Here is a 10998-nt window from a genome sequence, read left to right on the forward strand (position 1 = left end):
GTTGATAGTAGTCCAATTTATGGATATACTATTGATGGATAATTGTGTTACTTTCAATTTTGGGCTATAACGAACAAACCTGCTATGAACATTTGTGTGTAAGTTTTTGTGTAAACAGATGTCTTCATTTTCTTGGGTAAAGATCCAGGATTACAATTGTTAGGTCATATGATAAAAGTAGATTTAACTTTAGGAGAAACTGCCAAAATGTTTTCCATAGTGGCTGTGCCATTTTACATTCCCACCAGCAATGTATGATAATTCCAGTTACTCCACATCCATGCCAATACTTGCTATTGCCAGTCTGTAAAATTCTAATGGCCAAAATTAAAAAGGAAAGGGGACGTATACTGGCATCTCATTGTAGTTTAACTTTGTATTTCCTTGATTGCTAATGACGTTGAATGTCTTTTTATATGCTTATTGGCCATTTGAATATTTATTTTTCATGATGTGTCTGTTCAAATATTTTATTCATTTTAAAATTGGATTGTATGTCTTATTTTTGAGATTTTAGAGTTCTTTATTCTGGGAAAGGATCCTTGGGAGATATCTATATCTATCTATATCTATCTGTATCTATCTATATAAAATTTTATTCCAATTTGAGACTTGCCTTTTCATATTGCCAATGATAAATTTTGAAGAGCAGTTTTTTGTTTTATTTTATCAATTCATAAATTAGTCTAAATATTATTATTTTTCTTTATTTTACATGCATTTTGTGTCCGTCCAATAAATTTTAGCTAACTCAAGGTCAGACAGATTCCCCCTTTGAGAGAGAGAGAGAGGGAGAGAGGAAGAAAGAGAGAGGGAAGTTAAGGGTTGAAGTTCATTTTTCGCCTTACAGATATCCAAAAATGTTCCAGATCAATTTGTTGAAAAGACAGTCATTGCCCCATTGAGTTGACTTTACTCCTTCAGCAGAAGTCAATTGACAAAATATTCATGGATCTATACTGGCAGACTCTTGATTGTCTGCCATTAATCTATTTGCCTGAACTTACATAAATATTATACATTTTAGTATACTTTTATCTTGATAGTAAATTTTGAAGTCTGGTAGTACATTCCTGAACTATGTTCTTTTTCAAAATTATTTGAATTTCCGTATGAACTTTAGAATTAACTCATTACTTTCTAAAAAAATGCTTTGTAGAGTTTTCATTGGAATTGCATTGAATCTGTAGATAAATGTGGAATTTTGTTGAATTCATGGAATTGAATGAAATTGTATTGAATCCGTAGATAAACGTGAATAGAATTGACATCTGACCAATAATAGTCTTCCAATTCATAGAGCGCATATATTTCACCATGTACTTAGATCTTAAGTTTCTCCAGGATTGTTTTATAGCTTGCAGTGTATAGATCTTTCAAATGTTTTATTAAATCTATTCCTCAGTGTTGCTTATTTTAAAAATGCTATTGTAAATAGTATTAAAGTTCCATCTCCATTTTCAATTGTTTGATACTAGTGTATAGAAATAGCATTTGATTTTTGTATACTGATTTATCATCCTGTAACTTTGCTTTGCTAAACTCGGGTGCTAGGTCTAGTAACTTTTGGTTTATGCTTTTTTGTACTTTTTACATACAGAATCAAGTCATCTGTGAGTAAGTATATTTCATTTGTTTCTGTCTGCTTTTTATTTATTTTCTTGCTTTAGTGTAGTAGCTGGGAAGTTGCATAAAATATTTAAAGGAAGTAGTGAAAGGGGACATCTTTAGTGTTTCCTTGACTTTTCAGGTAGGATATTCTGTATTTTACCATTAAGTATGATATTAACTCCAGAACATATTTCATAGATGTCCTTTATTAGCTTGAGGCTATTCCCTTTTTTTCATAGTCTGCTGAGATTTTTCCGTCAAGAGGCTGAATTTTTCAAATGCCTTTTCTGCATCTATTGAAAACATACGTGTCTCTCCTTATTCATTTACTATGATTAATTATGCTGATTAATTTTGAATATTAAACCAAGTTTGTATTCTTAGAATAAACTTCATTTGTTCATGGTATGCTACTCTTTTCATACACTGCTAGTATTGATGGATTCAATTTGCTAATATTTTGATAAGATTCTTTTCTATGTTCAGGAAGCATACTCTAGCTTATAATTTGGCTTTGTTAATTTTTTGCTGTTTAAGTGTTTTTTTGGAATTTTTGGAATTTTTGCCTGGTTTTAGTATCAGGGTAATCTTGGTTTCATAAAACAGTTGGTGTATGTGCTTCCTTCCTCTAATTTTTAAAAGTATTTTTGTAAGACAGTTATTATATCTTTTTTGAATTCATACAATTTATTGTGAAGTCATTTTTCTTTATGGGAAAGTGTTTCATTAGGAATATATATACCTGAGGTAGAAATATACACAATCTACTTTTTCATAAATCAGTTTTTGTAATTTTTGTCTTTCAGTGAATTTTCTTATTTACTGTAAATTGTTGCATTTACTGGCACTATATATATATATATATATATATATATATATATATATGCACACACACGTACACACACACACACACACACACACAAAATGTCCCTGTCTCTTTGTCCCTGCTCCACCTGTGCCTTTTGCCATGAGTGAAAGCCTCTTGAGGCCTCACCAGAAACCATTTATTTATATAAATTCTTATTATTTTATTAGATATAACAGGACTCAGCAAACTTTTTCTATTAAAAGCCTATTAGTATATACCTTAGGCATTGGAGGATATATGGTCTTTTACAGCTTCTTAAATCTGCTACTGTAGCATGGAGGAAGTCTTAATGAAATTGTATCTATGAAGTGGTTGATAGGACAAGATTTTGCCCATGGGCCATAGTTTGTGATTCCTTGATCCTGTAGGATTTGTCATGTGGTATATGCTTTATTCACTAATGTTGGTAATTTCTGTCTTCTCTCCGTCTTTTTTTTTTTTTGATTGGTTAGAGGTTTATCAATTTTATTGTATTAAAGAAGCAAGCTCTAAATTTTATTTCTTAATTCATATTTGTAAATATCAATGTCATAGCATTAATTTCTGCTGTTTATTGTTTTCTACATTCTAATTATTTTTAGTTGAATTTTATCTAGTTTCTCAAGATTGGTACTTAGACAAATTATCTTAAATATTTCATCTTTTCTGATACAACCATTTACAACTGTAAATTTCATTCTAAGTACTGCCTTACGCAGTACTTATGCAGATCTGATGAGTTCATATTTCCCTGAATTTTCTTGATGTTTGTGGACGTATGTTGATGGTTGGGCAATAAAAAATTATGTATTTATTCCAATCTTTGTAACAGTCTTTATTCAGAGGGTCTTCCAGGAATTCAAAGGAGACTGACTGTTGTGCTCCTGTAGTAACTGCAGCCATTCCGGCACAAGAGGACACCCTAAGGCCAAGTTCATCATGACTCTGGCGGACTCTGAAGTTCCTGGCCTGAGTAGACCTAGGGGAGATGAGGGAGGGTTTTCTGGGTTCCAAGGGAAAGTCTCTTACTCACTTTCCTCCCCTTTCCCCAAGGGAAAGAAGCTTGTCACTACACTGCTGTCTAGAGTTTGAGGAGGGAGTGATGCAGTCAGTGCAAGACTGTTTTTTCTGTCCTCTTTGATGTGTCTTTTATCATTATGCTAAATCGAGGTCCTGTTTATTTAGGTCTTGCGAAGGTATTTTCTTCAGTAATTGTTTCAAATTGATGTTTCTGTGGGGAGATGATCATTAGAGGTTTTTATTCTGCCCTCTTCCAGTGGGAGAAGATTGTTTGTTTAACAATTTGGGGAAATGCCAAACTGTTTTCCATAGCAGCTTCACCATTTTGCATAATTTCCAACAACATAGGATGATTCTCATTGTTCCACATTCTTGCCAAAACTTATTTCTTTTTTTATGTTTTTAATTATAGCCATCCTAGTGGGTATAAAGTGGTATCTTATGGTTTATATTTGCATTTCCTGATAAATAAAGAGACTGAGCATCTTTTTATTAGGTACGACCATTTGTATCTCCCTTGGAGATAAGTCTGTTGAAGTCTTGGACTATTTTTTAAGTGGTAAGTTTGTCTTTTAGTTGTCGAGTTGTAAGAATTCTTTATATATATATATATTCTAGATACTAAACTCTTATCAAATGGCTTGCAAATATTTTCTCCCATTCTGTAGGTTGTCCTTTTCACTTTCTTGATAGTGTTCTTTTCTGCACAAAATTTTTAAATTTTGATGAAGTTCAATTTAACTATTTCTTTTTATTTTGTTGCATGTGTTTTTTATGATATTTCAAATAATTCATTGCCAATGCCAAGGTCATAAAATTTTACCTCTATATTTTCTTCTAAATTTTATAGTTTTAACTCTTAGATTTAGGCCTTTGATCCATTTTGAGTTCATTTCTGTATGTGGTATGAGGTACGGATCCAAGTTCATTCTTTTGTATGTGGATATTCAGTTGTGTCAGCACCAGTTTTATGGATAAATAATTTTTCTCCATTAAATGATTTTGGCACTTGATATGGTTTGGATATTCGTCCCCTTCAAATCTTTTTTTTTTTTTTTTTTCTTTTGAGACAGAGTCTCACACTGTCGCCCTGGTTAGAGTGCAGTAGCACAATTTCGGCTCACTGCCACCTCCGCCTCCCAGATTCAAGTGATTCTCCTGCCTCAGCCTCCCGAGTAGCTGGGATTTCAGGCACCTACCACCACACCCAGCTAATTTTTTTGTATTTTTAGTAGAGACGGGGTTTCACTATGTTGGCCAGGCTAATCTTGAACTCCTGACCTTGTGATCCACCTACCTCTGCCTCCCAAAGTGCTGGGATTACAGACATGAGCCACTATGGCCTTCAAATCTTATATTGAAACGTGATCCCCAATGTTGGAGGTATGGCCTGGTGGGAGGTTGGGTGGTGGTAGTGGATCCCTCATGAATGGCTTAGTGTCCTTCCAGTGGTCATGAGTGACTTCTCACTCCGTAGTTCACATGAGAGCTTATTGTTTAAAGGATCCCGATACCTCCTCCTCCTCTTTCTTGTTCCTGTCTCTCTATGTAGTATGCCTGCTCCCCCTGTGCCTTCTGCCATGAGTAAAAGCTTCTTGAGACCTCACCAGAATCCAAGCAGATGTTCATGCCGTGGTTGGACAGCCTACAGAACCTTGAGCAAATAAGACCTTCTTTCTTCATAAGTTTCTATAGTAGTCTATTTTCACATTGCTCTAAAGATACTACCTGAGATTGGGTAATTTATAAAGGAAAGAGGTTTAATTGACTCACAGTTCTACACGGCTCAGAAGGTCTCAGGAAACTTACAATCATGGCAGAAGGTGAAGGAAAACAAGGCACATTTTCTCATGGCGGCAGGAGATAGAGAACCCAGAGGACACTGCCACTTTAAAACCATCAGATCGCCTGAGAACTCCTTCACTATCATGAGAACAGCATTAGAGAAACCATCCCCATGATCTAATTAGCTCCCACCAGGTCCTTACCTCAACAGGTGGGGATTACAATTCCAGATGAGATTTGGGTGAAGACACAGAGCCAAACCGTATCATTCTGTCTCTGGCCCCTCCCAGATCTCATGTCCTTTTCACATTTCAAAACCAATCATGCCTTCCCAACAGTCCCCCAGTCTTAATGCATTTCAGCATCAACTCAAAAGTCCAAGTCCAAAGACTCATCTAAGACAAGGCAAGTCCCTTCTGCCTATTAGCCTGTAAAATCAAAAGCAAGTTAATTACTTCCAAGATACAATGGGGTTACAGGCACTGAATAAATGTTCGAATTCCAAATGGGAGAAATTGGCCAAAACAAAGATACCATGGGCCTAATGCAAGTCTGAAACCTGGTCAGGCAGTCATTAATTCTTAAAGCTTCAAAATCTCCACTCCTTGTCTCACATCCAGGGCACATTGATGCAAGGAATGGGCTCCCACAGCCTTGGGCAGCTCCATTTTGGTGACTGTGTACAGCCCCTATGGCTTCTTTCACAGGCTGACATTGGGAGACTGTGGCTTTTCTAGTTACATGGTGCAAACCGTTGGTAGATATACCTTTGTGGGGTCTGGAAGATGGTGGCCCTCATCTCACAGCTCCACGAGGCAGTGCCCCAGTGGGGACTCTGTGTGGAGGCTCCAACCTCACATTTCCCTTCTGCTCTGCCCTGGCAGATGTTCTCCATGAGGGCTCTGACCCATACTATATACTTTGAAATCTAGGTAGAGGTTCTCAAAGCTCAACTCTTGTCTTCTGCACACCTCCAGGTCCAACACCATGTGGAAGCTACCAAGACTTGGGGATTTCACCCTCTGAAGCAATGGCCCCTAGCTGCACCTTGGCCCCTTTTAGCCACTGCTGGAGCTGGAACAGCTGAAATGCAGGGAACCAAGTCCTAAGGCTGCACGGAGCAGCCGGGTCCTGGGCCCAGCCCACAAAATCATTTTTCCCTTCTGGGTCCCTGAGCCTGTGATGGGAGGAACTGCCATCAAGATCTCTGGCATGCCCTTAAGACATTTTCCCCATTGTCTTGGCCATTAAAATTAGGCTACTTATTACTTCTGCAGATTTCTGCAGCCAGCTTGAATTCCTCCCCAGAAAATGAGTTTCTGTTTTCTACCACATGGTCAGGCTGCAAAATTTCTAAGCCTTTATGCTCTGCTTCTCTTTTAAACATAAAAATTCCAATTTCACAACATTTCTTTGTGAACGCATATAACTGAGTGCTTTCAGAATAAGCCAGGTGACATCTTGAAGTTTTTACTGCTTAGAAATTTCCTCCGCCATTTCTCAAGTTCATCTCTCTGAAGTTCAAAGTTCCACAGATCTCTAGGGCAGGGGAAAAACGCCACAAGTCTCTTTGCTAAAGCACAGTAAGAGTGACCTTTGCTCCAGTTCCCAATAAGTTCCTCATCTGCATTTGAGACCACCTCAGCCTGTACTTCATTGTCCACATCACTATCAGCATTTTGGTCAAAACCAATCAACAAGTCTCTAGGAATTTCCAAACTTTCCCACATCTTCCTGTCTTCTTCTGAGCCCTCAAAACTGTTACAACCAGTGTCTGTTACTCAGTTCCAAAGTTGCTTTTACATTTTCAGGTTATTTTGTAGCTGTACCCCACTCTGCTGGTACCAATTCTCTGTATTAGTCTTTTCACAGTGCTATAAAGATACTACCTGAGAATGGGTAATTTTTAAAGGAAAAAAGTTTAGTTGACTCATAGTTCCGCACGGCTGAGGAGGCCACAGGAAACTTACAATCATGGTGGAAGGCAAAGGGGAAGCAAGGCACATCTTATGATAGGAGAAGCAACAGAGAACATGGGGGAAATTGTCACTTTTAAACAATGAGATCTCCCAATAACTCCTTCACTATCAGAAGAGCAAGGGGGAATCCTCCCCCATGATCCAATTGCCTCCCACCCAGACCCTCCCTCAACACATGGGGATTATAGTTATCCAGTTTCAGGTATTTCTTTATAGCAAGACCAAATAGATTAACCCAGTGTCCTTAATGATAATCAATTCGTCATAGATACATAGATTCACTTCTGTAGTTTCAATTATATTCCATTCCTTTATATATCTGTACTTATTCCAGTACTACACTATTTTGATATCACACTGTAGCTTGGTAATAACTTTGAAATAGGAAAGTGAGTACTCTAAATTCTTCTTCAAGTTTGCTTTGACCGTATGTGGCCCTTTAAAATTCCATATGAATTCAAGGATAGGCTTTTCTATTTCTGTTAAAAAAAAAAAAATTGTTTCAGTTTTGATAAAGATTGTGTTGAATTGCTTTGAGTAATATTCTATTAAATTATTTTTAATCTGTGGGTACACAGTGGTGTATACGTTTATGGAGTACATGAAATATTTTGGTATAGGTATGCATATCATGGAAATTTGGGTATACATTTCCTCAAGCATTTACCCTTTGTGTTACAAACAATTCAGTTATATATTTTTAGTTATTTTTAAATATGCTATTAAATTACTATTGACTATAGTCACCCTGTTAGGCTATCAAATACTGGTTCTTATTCATTCTTTCTGTGTTTTGTTTTTGTCTTTTCCCCATTAACCACCCCTACTGCCATGCCATGTCTCCACTAACCTTCCCAGCCTCTGGTAACCATCTTTCTACTCTCTATCTCTCTATCTTCATGAGTTCAATTGTTTTGATTTTTGGACCCTATGAATAAGTGAGAGTATGTGAAATTTGTCTTTTTGTGCCTGGCTTATTTCACTTAACATAAGGACTTACAGTTCCATCCAGGTTGTTGCAAATGACACAATCTCATTTTTTTTTTTTTCCTTTATGGCCGAAGAGTACAACACTGTTTATATGTACCACATTTTCTTTATCCATTCATCTGTTGATGGACACGTGGGTTCCTTCTAAACCTTGGCTATTGGGGACAGTTCTGCAGCAAACATGGCAGTGCCAATGTCTCTTTGATATACAGACTTACATTCTTTTGGGTATATACCCAGCAGTGGGATTGCTGGATCCTATGATAACTCTAATTTTAGCTTTTTGAGGAACCTCCGAACTTTTCTCTATAGTGGTCATACTAATTTACATTCACACCAGCAGTGTACAAGGGCTCCCTTTTCTCCACATTCTCACCAGCATTTGTTATTTTTGTCTTTTTTATAACAAACATTTTAACTTGGGTGAGATGATGTATCATTGTAGTTTTGATTTGCATTTCTCTCATGATCAATGATGTTGAGCACCTTTTCATATTCCTGTTTGCCATTTGTATGTCTTGTTTTGAGAAGTGTTTATTCAAATCTTCTTCCTATTTTTAAATTGAATTATTAAATGTTTTCCTCTAGAGTTGTTTGAGTTCTTTATATATTATGGTTATTTATCCATTGTCAGATGGGTAGTTTACAAATATTTTTTCTTATTCTGTGGGTTGTCTCTTCACTTTGCTGATTGTTTTATTTGCTGTGCAGAAGTTTTTTACTTGATGTTATCCCACTTGTCCACGTTTGCTTTGCTTGCCTGTGCTTACAGTGTATTACTCAAGAAATTTTTCACCAGATCAATGTCCTGGAGAGTTTCCCTAATGTTTTATTGTAGTTGTTTCATAGTTTGAGGTCTTAGATTTAAGTGTTTAATCCGTTTTGATTTGATTTTTGCATATGACAAAAGATAGTGGTCTGGTTTCATATTTCTGCATGTGGGTATTCAATTTTCTCATCACCATTTATTGAAGAGATTGTCTTTTCTCCAATGTATGTTTTTGACACCTTTGTCAAAAATGACTTCACTGTAGGTGTGTGGATTTAATTCTGGAGTCTCTATTATGTTTCACTGGTTTATGTGTCTGCTTTTTATACCAGTACCATGCTGTTTTAGTTACTATAGCTCTGTAGTATAATTTGAAGTTGGGTAATTCCTCCAGTTTTGTTCTGTTTACTTAAGATAGCTGTGGCTATTCTGGGTCTTTTGTGGTTCTATATAAATTTTACAATTATTTTTTCTTTTTCTGTAAAAAATGTCATTGGTATTTTGATAGGGATTACTTTGAATCTGCTCTGGGTAGTATGGACATTTCAACAATATTGATTCTTCCAATCCATGACTGTGAAATATCTTTCCCTCTTTTATTCCTCTTCCATTTCTTTCATCAGCATTTTATTGTTTTTATTGTAAAGATCTTTCACTTTTTTGGTTTATTCTTAGGTTTTAAATTTTATTTGTGGCTATGATAAATTTTTATGAAACTTTTTAAATTTCATTTTCAGATTGGTCAGTGTTGGCATATAGAAATGCTACTAATTTTTGTATATTGATTTTGCATCCTGAAACTTTATTGAATTTATTTATTAGTCCTAATAGCTTTTTTGGTGGATTCTTTAGGTTTTTCTAAATGTAAGATCCTATCATTTACAAACGAGGATAAATTTGACTTCTTCCTTTCCAGTTTGGATATCCTTTCTCTTGTCTGATTGCTCTAGCTAGGACTTCCAGTACTATGTTGAATAACAGTGCTGAAAGTGGGCATCCTTGTCGTGTTCCAGATCTTAGAAAAAGGTATTTTGTTTTTTTCCCATTCAGTATGATACTAGCTGTCGGCCTTTTATATATGGCTCTTATATGTTGAGGTATGTTTGTTCTATACCCCCTTTTTTGAGGATTTTAATCATGAAAGGATGTTGAATTTTAACAAATACTTTTTCAGCATCAACTGAAATAATATATGGTTTTGTCCTTCATTCTGTTGATATGGTGTAGCAAATTGATTGATTTGTATATGGTGAGCCATCCTTGCATCCCCGGGATAAATTCCACTTGATCATGAGGAATGATCTTTTCAGTGTATTCATTCAGTTTGCTAGTATTTTGTTTAAGGTTTTTGCATCAGTGTTCATTAGAGATATTGGTCTGTAGTTTTCTTTTTATTATTTGTCTTTGGTTTTGGTTTCAGGGTAATACTGGCTTCATAAAACCAGTTTGGGATTATTTCTTCCTCATTTTTTTAGAACAGTTTGAGTAGGATTGGTGTTAGTTCTTTAAATATTTGATAGGATTCAGCAGTGAAGCCATTGAATACTGGGCTTTGCTTTACTAGGAGACTTTTTACCAACGCTTTGTTATTGTTGCTTGTTATTGGCCCATGTAAGTTTTGGATTTCTTCATGGTTCAATATTGGTAGGTAGTATGTGTCTAGAAATTTATTTCTTCTAGATTTTCTAATTTCTTGGTATATGGTTGCTCATCGTAGCCACTAATGATTCTTTACAGTTTTGTAGTGTCAGTTGTAATGTCTCCTGTTTCATCTTTGATTTTATTTGGATCTTCTCTCTTTTTTTCTTCATTATTCTGACTGAAGGTTTGTAAATGTTGTCTTTTCAAAAAAAACAGCTTTTTGTTTCGTTGACCTTTTTATTGTTCTCATCATTTCAAAGTCACTTATTTATGCTCTCATATTTATTATTATATTTTCTACTAATTTTGGGTTTGGTTTTCTCTTTTCTGGTTCTTTAGGATGCATCATTAGTTTA

Source organism: Macaca mulatta, chromosome 15 (genome assembly GCF_049350105.2).
Source record: "Macaca mulatta isolate MMU2019108-1 chromosome 15, T2T-MMU8v2.0, whole genome shotgun sequence".
In the NCBI taxonomy this organism is placed as follows: domain Eukaryota; kingdom Metazoa; phylum Chordata; class Mammalia; order Primates; family Cercopithecidae; genus Macaca; species Macaca mulatta.